At 44.0% G+C, this 17,687-nt stretch overlaps 1 protein-coding gene across 5 annotated transcripts in view; it reads right to left on the bottom strand.

The window, feature by feature from the left end:
* Rimklb (ribosomal modification protein rimK like family member B) overlaps nucleotides 1-17,687 on the bottom strand; it is a 50,437-nt gene that overhangs the window by 25,369 nt on the left and 7,381 nt on the right. The window contains exon 1 of one of the 5 annotated variants that reach the window (XM_085687068.2): nucleotides 11,812-12,037. The exons of 3 other annotated variants lie outside the window; for them this stretch is intronic. The gene's annotated coding sequence lies outside the window, so the exon portion shown is untranslated. Of the gene's footprint in view, nucleotides 1-11,552; nucleotides 11,629-11,811; nucleotides 12,038-17,687 lie in introns of those variants that run through there. One more of the 5 variants, XM_087904277.1, reaches the window with a different exon arrangement.

Here is a 17,687-nt window from a genome sequence, read left to right as displayed (position 1 = left end):
CCCTATATTAATATATTCTGTCCAGGAATATACTTAATCTGATTGCTTATTTCTATTTTCACTATTTCATCCTTCTGTTAAAATTCCAATTCTTGGAGGCAGTAAAGATGGCTCAACAGTTAACACTTGCTACTGTAGATAACCTGAGGTCAATCCCAGCATCCACATGCTGGCTCACAACCATCCACAATTCCAGTTCCATTTAACACTCTTATGACCTGGTGTCACATGTGGGCAACAGGCATGCACATAGTACAAATATGTACATGCAAGCAACACATTCATATGCATAATAATCCTAAAAAATTAATATAAAATCAATTTCCCTTCCTGGCATAAAATAGGTGTTAAAAATCATTGACAATATTTGGGGCTGGAGAGATGGCTCAGTGGTTAAGGGCACTGGCAGCTCTTCCAGGACCAGGATTCAATTCCCAGCCCCAGAATGGCAGTTCACAACTGTCTATAACTCCAAGATCTAACATGCTCACACAGACATACATGCAGACTGAACACCAATGCACAAAAGTAAAAATAAATTTTTCTTCATCGAAGACAAAAGACAAAACAAAAAACCATCGACAATATCTTACTTTCCCATCAATAGATGGGAAACTTACTAAGTTTATTTTATCTGCATATTTAAAATTTCTACTGCTTTACTGTTATGTAGATAATAAAATATATGTATTACTATACAAGCAAACACTAGCATTTTAGGAATAATTTCAATAAAGAGATTTTAATAAAAATTAAAAAAAGAATGAACCAAGAAGTCTCTACATAATGCAAACAAATGCTGTATTTGTTCATCACTGTGTGCCACTATTTCAAGGACAGCACACTTACTCTGTGTTTGTATCCCTTCTTTAAATAAACATTTGAAACAAACATATTTTACTAAGAATGCAAAAAAGAGAATGCCTTTCCCAGAGTGCTACTTCTCAGTCTGAATCATGAGACACAGTTGAAAAGTGTCTTTCTGAAAAGCAAATAGTTTACTGCTCAAACACAATTTGATAATAAAGCAGGGAAAGCTTACAAGGTATTTTTTAAGTCAAGTAGATCTCTGTGGGTTTTAGGCTAGCCTGGGCTACACAGTGAATTCTAGGCTACCCGGGGCTACAAAGTGAAACCTTATCTCACCCCCAACACTCCCAAATTTGACAAAACTCTAATACACTTTGAGAAGAGCTGCCCCTTAAAAGAGAAGGTTACCTCTAGATCCCAATCCCAGCCATAGTCCTCACTTCCAGAGCACATCTACAGATGCCCCAAGCCCTTATAGTAAAGTGTGAAGTATTCTGTATGCCTGCATCCATCCTCTTGTATACTTTACATCACCTCTAGACCAAATACAGTGCAAATGCACATAAATGCCTGTACTGTTTAAAAAGCAAGAAAAAAAAAGCCTACAATTGTTCAGTAAATATTCTTGGTTAGGAGAAATCACTGATACTGAGGTATGACTGATACTGAGGTATGACGGTTAGGAGAAATCACTGATATGAGGTATGACTGATACTGAGTGTCATGCCCAGTGGCATGGAAACCAACCCAGAACAAAGGTCCAGGTTGGAAGAAGGCAAGGCATGGTGGATCAGCAACTTTCTGATCTCCCAGATACCAGCTAAAAAGGACACAGTATACACACTCAGTACTTTGGCTTGCCACACCTACCAACCTGACACACCCACTTATGCCTAAATTGCCTACACCAACCATTTCCTCAAAGGTCTCAGCCAACCGTTCTATTAATAACTCAATTTAGGCTAAGAAGAAATCCAGCCAACAATACCACACCATCCCCAATTTTGGCAAATTATAAATTACAATGATTGTGCTAGTTAGAAGATAATCACCTATTACAACAGAAATACAAAATGTTTTATTTTCCCCATATGGGATACCCTATACAGCCTACAAGGTACAAACTTATGTTTCCTTTCCTTAAACAGAAAGAGTTTTTGTATGGTTTTTTTTTTTTTTTTTTGAGACAAGGTCTCACTATGTAGCCCAGAAACCTAAAACACAATTCTCCTGCAAAACTTTTCAAGTGTTGGGATTAAAAGCACGCAACTAGGTCTAGCCAAAACATCCTTTCCACAAAGCTTAAATTTTTGTGTTGTTTTTTGTTTTTTCAAGACAGGGTTTCTCTGTGTAGTCCTTGCTGTCTTGGAACTCACTTTGTAAACCAGTGTGGCCTCCAACTCAAGAGACCTGCCTGCCGCTGACTCACGCTGCCTCAAAAGTGCTGGGATTAAAGGCACGCACCACCGTACCCAGCTACAAACATAAAGATTTTTACATTAACCATAGTTGTGGAAAAATACAAAGCAAACCTACACTGTTGTCATCTTCACTGAAGATGTTTTCTCTTTTTTAAAAAAAAGATTTATGTATTTATGCATTCATACAGTATCCTGCCTGCAGGCCAGAAGAGGGCACCAGATCTCATTACAGATGGTTGTGAGCCACCATGTGGTTGCTGGGAATTGAACTCAGGACCTCTGGAAGAGCAGTCAGTGCTCTTGACAGCCGAGCCATCTCTCCAGCCCCACTGAAGATGTTTTCTGAAGTGTTATGCTGCACTCTTCCCTGTGGACAACCACATAAGGCCAGCCAAAGTGTGTAGCCAACCCAGCAGTGTATTTGCTGCAGATGGCACAAGTGCTCACTAGGAAATCATGATCACACAGGGCTTTCATGGTTACAAGATAAGGGCTCACTCAGAAGGTGAAGACACAAGAACTCACACAGAACAACTGAGACAGTCTTAGTTTTCCTGAGCAAACAACACTTGTATTCACTGTTTTTATTCCAGAACCATGTCTCACACTTGGGTTCTTGAACCTCATATTTTCAGGGATGACTAATTTTACTGTATGATGAACTTTCCACTAAGTGATAACTGCTGCCCCAATCATAATAAATTGTTACTGGGGAAGCAGAAACATTTTGTCAATAGTAATGTCAACTGCTGTAAATCACAGGAGATAACATAATTTTTCAGTAACTATATATAAATAAAATATTTTCCTTTAAGAAAAAAATTGGCAACACATTTTCCATAAGAAGTCTCTAGAGGCTAGAGAGATGACTCAGAGGTTAAGAGTACTGGTTGCTCCTGAGTTCAATTCCCAGCAACCACATGGTGGCTCACAGCTATCATATAGTGATTAGGTGCCCTCTTCTGGTATGTAGGCATACATGGAGGCAGAATGTTATATACACAATAAATAAATCTTTTTTAAAAAGTCTCTAGATAGCAGGTATTGTTGAAGATGCATGACCTTACATTTGTTGAGCATCCCCAACCAGACACCTGTTACCCAGGCTAGACCCCAAAAAGTCTCAGCACAGGCAGATAGGAACCTTTGTGAAGAGTATCACAGGGGTGCTGCTACACACTTAGCTTCATGACCAGAAAAACAGCAGGTGTGTATGTATGGAAGGCACACACAGTTCTCAACAGTGTATACAGTTAGGAATGGTCAATGTATTACCTCTAAGTCCTATAGCTCATTCTTTGATCCTAAGCAGGGAAAGGGTCCATTTCTGCCTCAAGGGCTCAAGACTCTGCATGCCATGTCCATGGAATACCCAGATTTACTGTCTTTCTGATGGCAAAGTGACTTTACCAGCTAAAGCATCTCACTGGCCTCAATATTTACTATTTTAAAAGAGTGCCTGTAAAATAAAATGGTTAGTTTTCCTAGCATTTGTGTGTGTGTGTGTGTGTGTGTGTGTGTGTGTATGTATGTTTTGGTTTTTTGAGACAGGGTTTCTCTGTAGCTTTGGAGCCTGTCCTGGACCTAGCTCTTGTAGACCAGGCTGGCCTCAAACTCACAAAGATCTCCCTGCCTCTGCCTCCCGAGTGCTGGTATTAATGGCATGCGCCACCACCGCCCGGCAGTTTTCCTAGCATTTAAAGGAGCTTGCTTATCTAATAAAATCCGTGAGAAAATACAGTTGCAAGGTAAATGGAAAGTCAGGAAATGTCTAAAAGCATAGTATCGCCTGTTGTAGGGAGCCGCTTGTTGGTTCCCAGTTGCCTGGCTAGCTTAGACCCAAAATAATCACACAGAAAGTGTATTATTTAAATCACTGCTTGGCCCATTAGCTCTACCTTCTTATTGGCTGACTCTTACATATTAATTTAACCCATTTCTATTCATCTGTGTATGGCCACATGGCTGTGGCTTACTGGCTAAAGTTCTTGCATCTGTCTCCAGTGGGGCTACATGGCATCTCTCTGCCTCTGCCTCCCAGCATTCAGTTCCATCATCCCTGCCTACCTAAGTTCTGCCCTGCTATAGGTCCAAAGCAGTTTCTTTATTCATTAATAGTAATCACAGCATACAGAGGGAAATCCCACATCAATCCTCGTTTTAACAGAATCTCACTGAATAGCCTCCAGCTAGCAATCTTTCCATCTCCACAATACTATGAAGACAAGTGTGCACCATCAAGTCTACGCCACCACAGTGTGCACTACCACCGTCTACTCATTTCTTCTTATAGTGTAAACACAAGTCAACTAATTCTGATCACATTTTAAAATTTCTTTTAAAGTATCAAGGAAAATAATGTATAAATACCAAGTTATAAACTCTGGTCTCAATTTAATTTAATTTTAGTGTGCAAGAATGTTTGCCTTCATGTTTATGTACACCAAACCCATGTCTGGTCCCTATGGAGGCTAGAAGGCAGTTACAGATGGTTGTGAGCTGTCATGTAGGTGCTGGGAACCAAACCTGGGTCTTCTGCAAGAGTGCCAAATGCTCTTCACTTGAGACACCTACAGACACTTTATATCTGACAGCTTTTCCTTGCAAGCTCAGCATCAGCATGCCAAAAACAAAGAAACAAAAAACATTGCCTAGAATACAAGGCTAAAGAATTGAAGTTCCTCACTTATTCCCTTTATCAAGGGAAAAATCATTGTTTCAGTGGTTAAGACTGCATATATATATATACATATATATATATATATATATATATTTATAAAGAAAGGGTCTCAATTATGTAGCTCCAGCTGGCCTTGACCTCAACCCACCCCTATTCCTGTCCACAACCCCATCCCCCAGGGCTGGGAATACAGGCAAATGTCATCATACCTAGCTCTAGTTTTTTGATTTTTTGTTTTTAAAAGTATGCCTTTATTTTCTCAAAATTTTAATTCTCAGACTACCGTAAAGGTAAAAGTACTCTTTTTACCTTTCAAATAATTTCAACTAAAACTTTCTAGGATCTAAAGCTTAGCATTCTAATTCTTATCATTTAATTCCCTTAATAAACAGATGTTCTCAAAACTCAAAGTTAAAATCCTTGAGCCTAATGAACACAAAGAGCTGGAACTACCCAATACAGAATAAGACAGTTTTTAAAACATCACAAAAAATAAATAAGTAAATCAAGGATACCACATTCCCCTTCCCTCTCCCACAGCTGTGTGGTAAGGGAAAAAGCAAAGGAATAAAAAGTTAGGGGACAAGGAATAGTAGCACTAGCAAAACCCTTAAAAAGTAGGTTGAAGGAGGGAAAAGAGGGAACGAAGCCAAAATGTACTCTCTAAAGATATTAAAACACTTCTACAAGCAAAAAACCCTTTTACTCCTTGAGTTGGAGAGTTGATTCTTCATGGTTAAAAGCACTTGTTCTGAGGACTCAGGTTCAATTCCCAGCACCCACACATGTAGGCTCACAATCATCTCTAACTCCAGTCCCCATGTTTCTGATGTCTTCTTCTGACCTCTGCAGGTACCAGACACACATAAGGTGCACAAACACATAAAAATAATAAATTTAAGAGCACTGGCTGCTCTTCCAGGTCCTCAATTCAATTCCCAGCAACCACATGGTAGCTCACAAACATCTAAAATGAGATCTGGTGCCCTCTTTTGGCCTTCAGGCATACATGCAAGAATACTATGCATAACATAACCAAGCGACATTCTCATATCTTATTTCTATATGTGTATTGGTTCCTTTTCTACTGTTGTGATAAAACACCATGACCGAGGCAGTTTTAGAGGAAAGTATATTTGGGTTTAGGATTACAGAGATAAGAGCCCATCATAGTGGAGAAGGGGCAGATGGCATCTGGAGTGGAAAACTGAAAGCAGAGAGAGCAACCTGGGAATAACAAAGTACAGCTCTGATGCTCCCAAAAGCCTGTCCCAGTGACATACTTCCTCCAGCAAAGCCACACCCATACCCCAACAGTACCATCAATTAGGGACCAAACATCCAAACGCTTCAACATGTCAAACATGTTCAATGCAGACTTTTTATTCAAATATTTTCAACACAGAGATGGATACAAAGGGATGGCTGTATATTACTATGGAAGAGAATTAGTGTATCATTTTACTGTAATGTACAATAAAATTCTAAGACCATTTAAACAATCCAGAAATGGCTATAGCCTTGTTCAAGTGATGCCATCTACTTCAGTGTGAGAAATGGGAGTAGACTGGTTTGTAGAGATCTGCTGAGTCTTAGGCACTCCTTCAAGAGTTTTCGTCTCTGGCAGTTCCCCTGTCCATAAATCTCAGGTTTCCATTCTAAACCCATTTCTACTAACTAAAAACGTCATTTTCATCCAGAGTCTGGCAGTTATTGAAACACAGACCTAAGTATCTCATTCCAATTACGAGCTCATGACTCAATTTCAAATCCAACTGAAATGAAGTTACTGGGCTTCCCTAACTAAATGTCATCCTCTTGCCTCATTGAGTTTTTAATTTCTTAAATTATATACCCGCTTTAACACCTATATTCTGCACCCACCCACCCCCCATTGTGATCATTAAATTTTTTTTAGAAAAGCTTGGCTAAGCTATAATGTTCATTTGTCTGACCATATTCTGGTCTTTGTTCAAGGTAGTCTGTGTAAGTGATTAACAGCTATAATCTATTGATTTAAAAGATTATCTTTCAAAATGTGGAAAAGCCTCATGCAATCAATTGGATTAAGAATTTGTACTTGCCAGGTAGTAGTGGCACAGGCCTTTAAATCCCGGCATTTGGGAGGCAGAGGCAGATGGATCTCTGTGAGTTGGAGGCCAGTATGGTCTACAGAGTGAGTTCCAGGATAGGCTTCAAAGTTACAGGGAAACCCTGTCTTGAAAAAAAAAAAAAAAAAGCTCCCGCTGTTCTTAGTCCAGTTTCAAGTGATCTGGCATCCTCTTCTGGCCTCTACTGGGAACCACATACACATGGCAAATAATACACATAGGATAAAAATAAATCTTTATAAAAATGAAACTTTGATAAAGGTTACAACTTCATCTACAGCAAACTATAAAAGATTTCTAAAGGCCAGGCGATGGCGACACACACCTTTAATCCCTGCACTCGGGTGGCAAAGACAGGTAGATCTCTGAGTTCAAGGACAGCCTGGTCTTACAAAGTGAATTCCAGGACAGCTAGGGCTCTGACACAGAGAAACCCTGTCTTGAAAAATGTTACAAAGTATCTTTAGAAAAAAAAAGAAAAAAAAAAAAAACAAAAAAAAAACCCAAACACGAAGGTACAAACACAGTGTAGCTCAAAGGTCCTCCCCAAATTTTCCCCCCAGACTTTAACGTGCTTTGATAAAGCAATGTGAAACTACTCATTTATTGGAGCCCAACAGAATGACTAAATTATATGTCAATGGAGTAAGCTAACAACTGAGCGCTCAAAAACATCTAGGAAAGAATTACCAACACTATTGGAGGAAATTTACTTAAGGCTTCCAAAATGCAGTTTTGTTTTGTTTTTTGTTTTTTCCGAGACAGGGTTTCTCTGTGTAGCCCTGGCTGTCCTGTAACTCATTCTGTAGACCAGGCTGGCCTTGAACTCACAAAGATCTACCTGCCTCTGCCTCCCAAGTGCTGGGATTAAAGGCTTGCACCACCACTACCTGGCTCCAAAATGGAGTTTTTGACAAAGTACAAAAACTCAAATGCTACCAAAATGGAAGGACAGCAATATAAAACAAGTGGTCTTCCATCATACAGCAATTCATTGTCATTTTAAAGCTTAAGTGAGGAGTTTGAGAAAGGTAAGGGGGTGGGAGAGAGAATTACCTAGAGAGAAAGAGGAGGAAACAATACCTTTTTTTGTTTCAGACTTTCTGGCTACGTGCTTAGAGCATGAAGGTAGCTAGTAGCAACAGAAGGGTGAAAGGTACAGAAGACAGTAGGAAGCATTTAAGTGATGAGTAGCTGTCAATTTTTTGTCACAACTCATGACATACTGACATTTTGTGGGAGAAAAGGGTGTAGCACAATTAATAAAAACTCAGAGACAGATACTGGGGTTCAACCTGAAGGTCAGGAAAGCAAAACAGTCAGTCACTGGCTCTTACTTCTACCTCTGTTTGAAGTGGTGATACTGCTTCCAGGAATTCTCAGAATGAGACTGAGCTGTCTCCTCTCTAGTGCTGGGATTAAGGGTGTGCACCACTATGACCCAGTTTCTTCAGCAAACTAGGAGACTACTGGGATTAAAGGTGTGTCACAACACCTCATCTGTAAGGCTGACTAGGGCAACTATTTTTTATTCTCTAATCTTCAGGCAAGCTTTATTTACTTAGACAAATAAAATTATCACTACAAAAGGATAGTAAAATTAATCAGGTAAATAAACACCTAAGGTTTTATTTTCAGTTGGTATATATATAACTTGTGAGAATTTGATATTCTATAGACATTACTTGTTGAACTGGAAGATCAAAAAAATACTACGATCAGTCAGGTGGTGATGGCAGAGGCAGGCAGATCTGAGTTCAAGATCAGACTGGTCTAAAGACTAAACATGAAAGCTGGGCGGTGGCGGCACATGCCTTTAATCCCAGCACTTGGGAGGCAGAGGCAGGCGGATCTCAAATTCGAGGCCAGCCTGGTCTACAAGAGCTAGTTCCAGGACAGGCACCAAAGCTAGAGAAACTTTGTCTTGAAAAAAATAAAGCAAACAAACAACAACAACAAAAAACCCACAAACAAAATATCCATAGAAAACCACTTATTTAGAACTATAAACCAAATTAAATTCTTCCCTTAAATTACTTCGTCAGGTATTTTTGGTCATGTTAACAACAACAAAACATACCGTCAATGTTCATAGATTATTTTTCCAATATCTTAATGGAGTGGGAGGGGCAGCAGTGCCTGACATACACAAAGCCCAAGTTACAATCCTCAGCTCTGGGGAAGAAAAAAAGCCCAATGTAGCTGCCATGGTGACACACATCCTTTATGGCAGCACCTGTTAAGGCAGAATTTGAGCACAGCCTGGCTCACATAATGAGTTCAGGCCAGAGCTGTATAGTGAGGCCCTGTCTCAAAAAAAAAAAAAAATAAATTTAAATAGCCTGATGTCACTATCCATGATCATAGATCTGATTCTGAAACAGTCCTAACAGTTTAAGTTGAAAGAACAAAAACAATTTTAGTAAGGGGAGGGAGGGTTGAGTACATAGGGTTCCATGCACTCTTCTAAGGTTCTAGGAAACAGGGGAGACTCGCTTGTAGCTTTTATGTCTAAGCCAAGTGAGAAGAAAAACACTGGAAAATGTTAAAAATAACAGCCTTCCATTCGTTACCATGAAGCCAGAAAGTCCTTTCTATAAACCTCAACTGTACTGATACATATGGCACATGGATCTAAAATACTTACGTGCAGATATTTTTAGAGGTTCCATATTACTTCAAAAATCTTAACATGACAAGAAGAAAATTCCAAGGAAGGAAAGACAGTTTCTCTAACATCTTTACCTTATCTTCCTCAGCTTCTCTTAGAACTCATGTCAGCACAGCTAATGTTTTCTCCCTCAGATTTTTAAATAGCATGGTTGCAATTTCTAAAGTTTGTTTTTTTGTTTTGAGACATGGTTTCTCTGTGTAACATCCCTAGAGGGTCCTAGAACTAGCTCTTGTAGACCAGTCTAGCTTGGACTCAAGAGACCCACCCACCTGACTTCCAAGTGTTGGGGTTAGAGGTGTGTGCCACTACCACCCTGCTCATTTCCAAAGATTTTTAATGTTTATAACTTAATCCCACTTACAGAATCCTCTGTAAACTCACTTGCCATAATGCTCCCCAGAAGTTCACATTACTACAGAGCTCCCAAAACAATCACAACTTACAAGAAAACTCATTCCCTTTATATTTGGTTTATCTAACTCTTCACACTTAGTCATGGTTTTTCCTCCACCCACTTTTTCGTTCAGCTTGTGTTGCTATGCCTGCTTCCCACGAGTAAAAGCTACTCCTGCTTCTGAGTGGAGAAACCCTGAGAGCAGAATAACTTATTGTCATTCTTCCCCTAACCCCTTTGCAACTACTGAAGTGAATAGATTCGACAGGGACTCAAAAATGGCTTTCCATAAAACTGTCCAGCCTAAACTAACAGAAGCCAGATGGCAGCTGGTGGGCAATGGCTAAATTAAGGTTAGGTCCTGCGCTCGCTATCAGATGCGGCAGCAAAGAGTACTAGGCAGTGGCTCTTGACTGAGTGGAGGACTTGCTCTTCACCTTAGCTGTCAGACAAAGCACGCGGACTCCAGCACCTAAAGGGGCTACCTACGACGACACAAGGAAACGGGGACACGGGGCGGGGGGGGGGGGTGTATCAAACTAACAATTACAACGACAACACGTACAAAATAAGGCGCCTACTGACAGCGACTAAACAGGCCACTTCAAACCACCTGACAAAATAACGTAGGGACTACTAGGAGAGAACAACGGCTTCTTTAAAAAAGTAAAGGGTTAAACGCCGTGTCTGAAATCCCGTTGTTTGATCCCAAATATCTCAAAAAGTATTGTCAATTAACTGCTTAAGAGATCATCTGAAAGCCGGAGACATAACCTTCAAGCTCCCCATTGTGGAAAGGAATAGACATAAGTGCCATTTAAACCTTCATGGTTACACTTAATTATTAAGAATGTCTAGAAAAGAAAAAAAAAAGCCAACAGCAAAAAGAAAAAGGAAACCTTCCAGAGTAAACTGATAAGACTTTCCACACAGATTTGGAATTTAACCCAACTTCAGAAACATTGGGAAAACTGTAGGCAATTTTGGGGAAAATAAAATTACACTGAAAAAAATTACATTCGAGTTACACACAGCTCGGTTAGTATAAAAACCCCATTGATAAAACAGAATGAGCACCCCATGTCTGTTCATGACTACAAACCGGACAGAACACAGCGATTACAAACCTGGGATGAGAAACATTAAATTAAGACTGAAGTTGTCCTCTACCAGGAATTTTTTTGGGGGAGGGGATATTTCTACTACAGTCAAGCCTTCAATTACTTAGTCACCCTTATTGTTCAGACGGCTGTTAAAGACAAAAAAAAATGGAAAGAGCCAATCGCTCCTCTAAATTTTACACATTGGGAGGGACATAGTAACATCAGGGTGAGGCTCACAGCCTCCGCCTGCCTCGGTCACAAATTCTTCGAAGAAAATCGGGGACCACGGCGGCAACCACACCCCTGCCGACTGCGAAGCAGCCCGCAGCTTTTACTCCAAGCGGCATTCCCAGGCTTACCACACCCCCTCGGCGACACGGGAAACCAGGCGGATTTCACGGCGCGACCGCCGCCTCACGCCCCCTCCCGCACGCCAGCGACTCCCAGCTTCCGCCTCGCTCCCCCGCCGACTCGGGTACCCAGCGACCACCGGCCTCCGGCGCCCGCCAGCCCGCCCCCCGCGCCGCGCCCGCCCCGGGTCCGCGGCCGAAGCTCCGGGCTCGAGGGCGCGTCCCCGTCCCCCGGCCCCGCCGTCGCCTCCGACGGCCTGCCGCTCACCTGGCCGCCGGCTCCTCCCTCGCCCGCCCGGCGGGCCGCCGCCTCAGAGAGGAGCAAGCGCGGGCCGCGGGAAGTCCGCTGAGGAGGGGGAGGGGGCGGGATGCCGGGGAGCCGCCTCCTTTCTCCTCGCCGCCGGCTCCCGCAGCCAGGCCGCGCGTCCACGCCCGCTCGCCCACTTTCTCACGGCCCTCGCGGGGGTCGGCCCGGCGGCTCGCCCTCCCCCCCTCCCCCCACGCCCGCACTCTTCGTTCCCACACGCTCACGCCCGGCCGCCGCTGCTCCCTCGCTCGCCTGTCGCTCGCTCTCCCGCCCGTGCGCGCGCGACCCCGCTCACACACTCGCTCACACACACACACACACACACACACTCACACAGCGCGCGACGCCGGCGAGGCCGCCCCGCGTCCCCCAGACCGAGGCGCCGCGCGCCCCCCCGCCCGAGCCGAGGACCCGCGCGGCCACGCCCCCCGGCGGCGCCGCCGACGCGGGCGGGGGGCGGCGGGGGGCGGGGCGCCGAGCGCGCCCGCGGGCCTGACACCTGCGAGGGGGCCGCCCCGCGGCCGGACGAGAGCCACGGGGCACGCGGGCGCGCTCACTCGCTCGCGAGGATCGCCACGCGGGCGCCCCCAAGGACGCGCGCCTCGCCACCCGCCCCCAAACCGTCCTCTTGGAGCCGGGAAAACGGGTGGGGGGCGAGGTCTGTTCCGCTCGGCACCGCGAGAGTAGGCCCTGCCGTTGTGCGCCCTCCCGCTCGCCCGCGCAGCCCCCGCTTTGGGCAGCGGCCGTGCGCGCTTTGATGCCCGCCGACCCGGCCGAGGCTCCCGTGCGAGGGCTGGCCTGGGCACTCGGGCGGCCCGCCGTGGCGCCAACCGTCCTCCCTTGCGTCCTTCCTGCCTCACCAGGAGGCATAGATTTCGGGACAAAGATGATGGTAACTGTAATGATCCCGGTCTGCTGTTGCACCGAAGACAATACCTCTCCGTACGCACGCGAAAGGCGCGGTAACTGCAGCCTCAGCCGAGCGTGCTACGCTAAGGGACGCTGAGGCAGGAGGATCACAGGCGACCCTGTGCCGCAAAAGAAAATAAAGGATATCATAAATTCTGTGGGCTGGACAGATTCAGAGATAGACAGGGAAGCTAGAGCCACCTCGGCCTCTTGGAAGCCTTATGAACCTCCGAGGAGCTCCGAGTTGATGTCAGAATAAACAGATCATGCATTTAGGAGCGTTTCCTTATTAAAAAAAGAAAATCATTGTCTCAAACAGAGGCTAAACATTTGACCACGCTCCGCTACTTAACTCCCGTTTCTGCACCATGAATGAAACCAAGGATGAGGAGTGACCGCCCTTACATTGAAAATCCATCCACAAATAACTTCAGTCATCAGAGATCCCAGATATGAGCTACAATTAAAGCGCCTTGTACTCCCCCTCCCATCTGAAATCATGTCAACCTACAGCTCTATGCTTTTTTCGTTTAATCATCTAGCCAGTCCTAGAGTCCTAGCAGCATAGAGCAGTGGTTCTCGACCCTTTGGGGGTGGGGCAAACGACCAACTCACAGGGATAGCCTAAAACCATGGGGAAACACAGATATTTACATTACGATCCATAACAGAAGTACCAACAATAATTATCGTTGGGGGCCACCATGACCTGAGACGCAGTGTTGAGGGTCACAGGATTAGGAAGGTTGAGAATCACTGGCCTAGACAGTGGGCGAAATTGCTCAGTAGGTACATAAAGACACCTGTACACCTCTGGCAAGTAAGAGGACCAATTCCCAGCAGGATGGTAGTGGCACATGCCTTTAATCCCAGCACTTGGGAGGCAGAGGCGTGGGAGGCAGAGGCGGTCGGATCTGTGAGTTCAAGGCCAACCTGGTCTACAAGAACTAGTTCCAGGACATGCTTCAAAGCTAGAGGAAACCCTGTCTCAAAAAACCAAATAACAGTAATTTAAAAAGAGGACCAGTTCCCACAAGCATGACCTATCTCACCCCTTTCTCTCTCTGTAGGTGGGTGCACAGAGATTATATATACATTTTAGGAGCTGTACCATAACCTAGGGAGGGAACCACTGGAGCCACACTGCTGGCATTGGACTGCTGGTTCCACTATCTGTGTGATCTGAAGTAAATTCACCTCCCTCTATCTTAGCCTGAAGAAAGAAATAGTGATTTTTAAAAAGGAATTACCTGCTTTATTTAGAACTGTCCTAAGGAGCTAGTAAGCACAGCAGGTCCTCAATATCCATGGGAACTGGACCTAGGACTCTAGGAATATTCCAGTTCCATATATAAAAAGGTAGGTGTTGTTTGCCTATACCCTATACACACCCTAAACCATCTCTAGATGAAGTCATGCTGAATACAATATTGAACAGACGACAAGAGAAAACACCTGAACATATCTGGTACTGATGCAATCTTTTCAAATGTCTTCTATCTACAGTTAGTTAAATCTGAAGAAGGCTGACTGTAGGTTACACCTCCTGACACAAAGCATCTGCATGAGTGGTTATATCTATTCTTCGTTATGCCATTAAGAGCCGTCTACGGTAGCAAGCCCTCTTTACAGAGGACACATTCAGAGGAGCAAATGTGCAGTATGGCATACTGCCTTCAGAGAAAAACAGGAAAGGGACTACTTTGATAGCCTATGGCACATAAGGCAGGTTTAACCAAAAGACCATGTGTAGCGCAAACTCAAATTGGTCTTAATAATAAAACCCGGAGTCAGCTATCGGGAGTGAAAGTTGAAAGATTAGAGAAGCCAGTCACAAGTTTTTACCTGTACTTCAGACCAAAGGGCAATCCTGTCTCTGGGAATACTCAGACTGAATGTCACGTGTTCCTGACTCCTCCTGCCTTATATTCCTCTCTCCGCCCAGCCATATCCCTATTTCCACCTCCTTAGAACTGGGATTAAAGACCTGTGACTCCCAAGTACTGGGATTAAAGGTGTGAGCCACCACTGCCTGACTCTGTTTATCTTTTAGACCAGATCAATTTCCTGTAACTCAGGGTGACTTTGAACTCAGAGATCTTTTGCCTCTATCTCCCAAGTGCTGTAATTAAAGACGTGTGCCACTACTGCCTGGTCTCTAGTGTGGCTAGTTCTGTACCCTTATATTCAGGCAAGCTTTATTTGTTAAAGCACATACAAAATACCACCACAACCATGCTTTCTTAAAGCGTTTTGTAATAAAGGGAAACTTGGTCATAATGAGAATCTAGCAAGCACACGCATACACGTGGGATTGCGTGCATCGTGTACACACACACACACACAGAAACTGGCAGAGAGAAAGATTGCACAGAGCATGAATAGCTTGTCCCTCCTACTGTAACTCAATCCAGTTGATAGTAACCATATACCTTCCAGAAAAAGTAGGCTGTGCAGGAGACCTGAGCTGCAGGTATTCTATCAACTCCCTGGTCAAGGCTCTCTTATCTACCACACTGCCGCTCCCTGCACCGTGTCTGAATGTGTACAGCATTGGTTTCGATAAGGAACTTTCCCTTCATCGTATCTGAACAGCAGAACAGGTTATTTTATGCTCATAAAAATCCTGAGGGGGGTAGATAAGACAAGCATGGTTAACTGCAGAATATCCAATGTTATAAGTAAAAACCTAGTGTTAATGGGGCCATTTTCAGTTCTTAGTTATGCCTTAAGCGTGATGTAATCAACACTTCAAACACGCTGGCACCCAGCTTTACAACAGTCAGCTCTTAAACTGGGTTGCTGGAGCTTCCTTATGGAATTTCAGAGATAACTCAAGATGACTCTGCCTCGGGTCTGTGGGGTACGGCTTGTTTTAAACTGCTGTGCTGCCGAGGTACTTAGATGAACAAACAATCATTTCACTTTTCTGAATAAGTAACGGTGCTGGAATCTCCACCGTCCCATTATGGGAAACCACGAGAACGACCATACAGGCTTCACGGTCCATTTGCTTAGATTGCTATGTCTCACATCTCCTTTAAGATGCACTTTATGAGCTGGGCGGTGGTGGCACACATCTTTAATCCCAGCACTCAGGAGGCAGAGGCAGGAGGATCTCTGGGTCTGAGGCCAACCTGGTTTATAGAGTGAGTACAGGACAGGCTCCAAAGCTACACAGAGAAACCCTGTCTTGGGGGTGGGGGGGAAGATGTGCTTTATTATAAGTATTTTGGGTAGTTAGCCTTAGCTTCATTATATGCCCACTAGGTTTTGTTCTGTTTTGGTTTGGTTTGGTTATTTCATGTTTCTCTATGTCATCCTGGCTGTCCTGGAACTCGCTCTATAGACCAGGCTAGCCTCAACTCAGAGATCTACCTGCATCTGCCTCCCGAGTGCTGGGATTAAAAGTGTGTGCCACTACCTCCCGACTTTTTTAAAATTTGAAGTATTCCTTTATTTGCGTGGATTTTATTTTGACTGTATGTCTGTGCGCCACCTGCAGCCCCGTTTGCAGGTGTTGTGAGCCACCCTGTGGGTGCTGGGAACTGAACTCGGTGCTCTTCACGGCCGAGCAACAAGCTCCAGCCTCCCCGCTCATTATTCCAGCTCGTTATTCTCTGGTGAATTAGTATCATTCTGAAGGTCAGAGGTCAGCTGAGCGCCTGGAAAGGCATCCTATGTAGGTAATGCTACAACCCTGGAGTCAGAGAAATCTTATTTTAAACCCCAGCTTTGTTTACTAGCTACACCAGACCTTTGCTTATTAACCTCCACAAACCTCCATTTTTTTTGCATCGATAAGTTAAATATCTTATTAGCACTGATTTATTAAATTATGAGGATTAATGAAGTTACCCAAACTTAATGCAGTTTAACATAAGTCAAGCACAGCAAGAGTTTAGTAAGTATTGGCTATTATTCAAGTTGATACCAAAATAGCTGAGGAGCAAAGAGGAATATTTTTAGATGTGTGACAGCAGTACAGATAATTATATTCAAAGGCGTGTCTTTCGGTACAAAACCAATAAATGCTCTCTCTATCCAGTTGGATTTAATGGCTCGATAAAGAGTTAAGTTTGGAAATGCTTGGTCAGAGGAAAAGATGAACTTTGAGTTCATCTCAAAGATATTACCCATAAAGTTGGACCTCTTTAATTCTCTTCAATATCAAATAAGATTTATCTGCCCAGCCCCAACCAGCCCTATGACTCTATGATTCTGCTTGTTTCTGTTGCGGCTGGTTATTGTTTGCGGTTCAGTCTCACTACTGAGTAGCTTAGGCAGACCTGGGACTCCTGGTTCTCCAGCCTCAACCTCCTGAGTGCTTAAACCACAGGGGTGCCCCAACACACTATGCTCCTCAAGCCTGTGTGTGTGTGTGTGTGTGTGTGTGTGTGTGTGTGTGTGTGTGTGTGCTTTATTTTGGGTTGGGTTTGGCTTGAAGGAAACAAGGTTTTGCCTAGGCTGGTCTGGAACTCTCTGTAAAGGGGAAGGATTACAGGCATGGACCACCACACCCAGATCCTGTTAACTCTTGGATCTACTTCTCAGCATGGGTGTCTACTGATATCACCCCCACCTCACCTCCCCCAAAAGCACAAGTCATCCACCCAGCAACAGTAAAATTTGCGGGTTTTCTTTTTTTTCTAGACAGTAAAATTCTTTAAAGCACCCTATAGGCACCATCTGTTGCGCGTCTTCTGGGGTTCAAGACGGGGAAACAAGCTGGGATTTGATTAAAAATGACGGACTCAAAATAGCAAAGGCGAACTGCAAAGTAGACGACAATCGCTGGATTGTTGCACCAAACAGGGTGCTCTTCTAGGCGTCTAACTGCCAGATTCACGTGGCTAGAGAAAATGGGCTGGTGTCTTGTGTCAGCACCTCCATCCGCAGACAAGGAGCTGCTGAACCTACTTCTCCCT

The sequence above is a fragment of the Myodes glareolus genome, chromosome 3, assembly GCF_982192425.1.
Source record: "Myodes glareolus chromosome 3, mMyoGla1.1, whole genome shotgun sequence".
NCBI lineage: Eukaryota > Metazoa > Chordata > Mammalia > Rodentia > Cricetidae > Myodes > Myodes glareolus.
The sequence above is the reverse complement of the archived record's forward strand: the minus strand, read 5'-3'. Positions and strand labels throughout refer to the sequence as shown.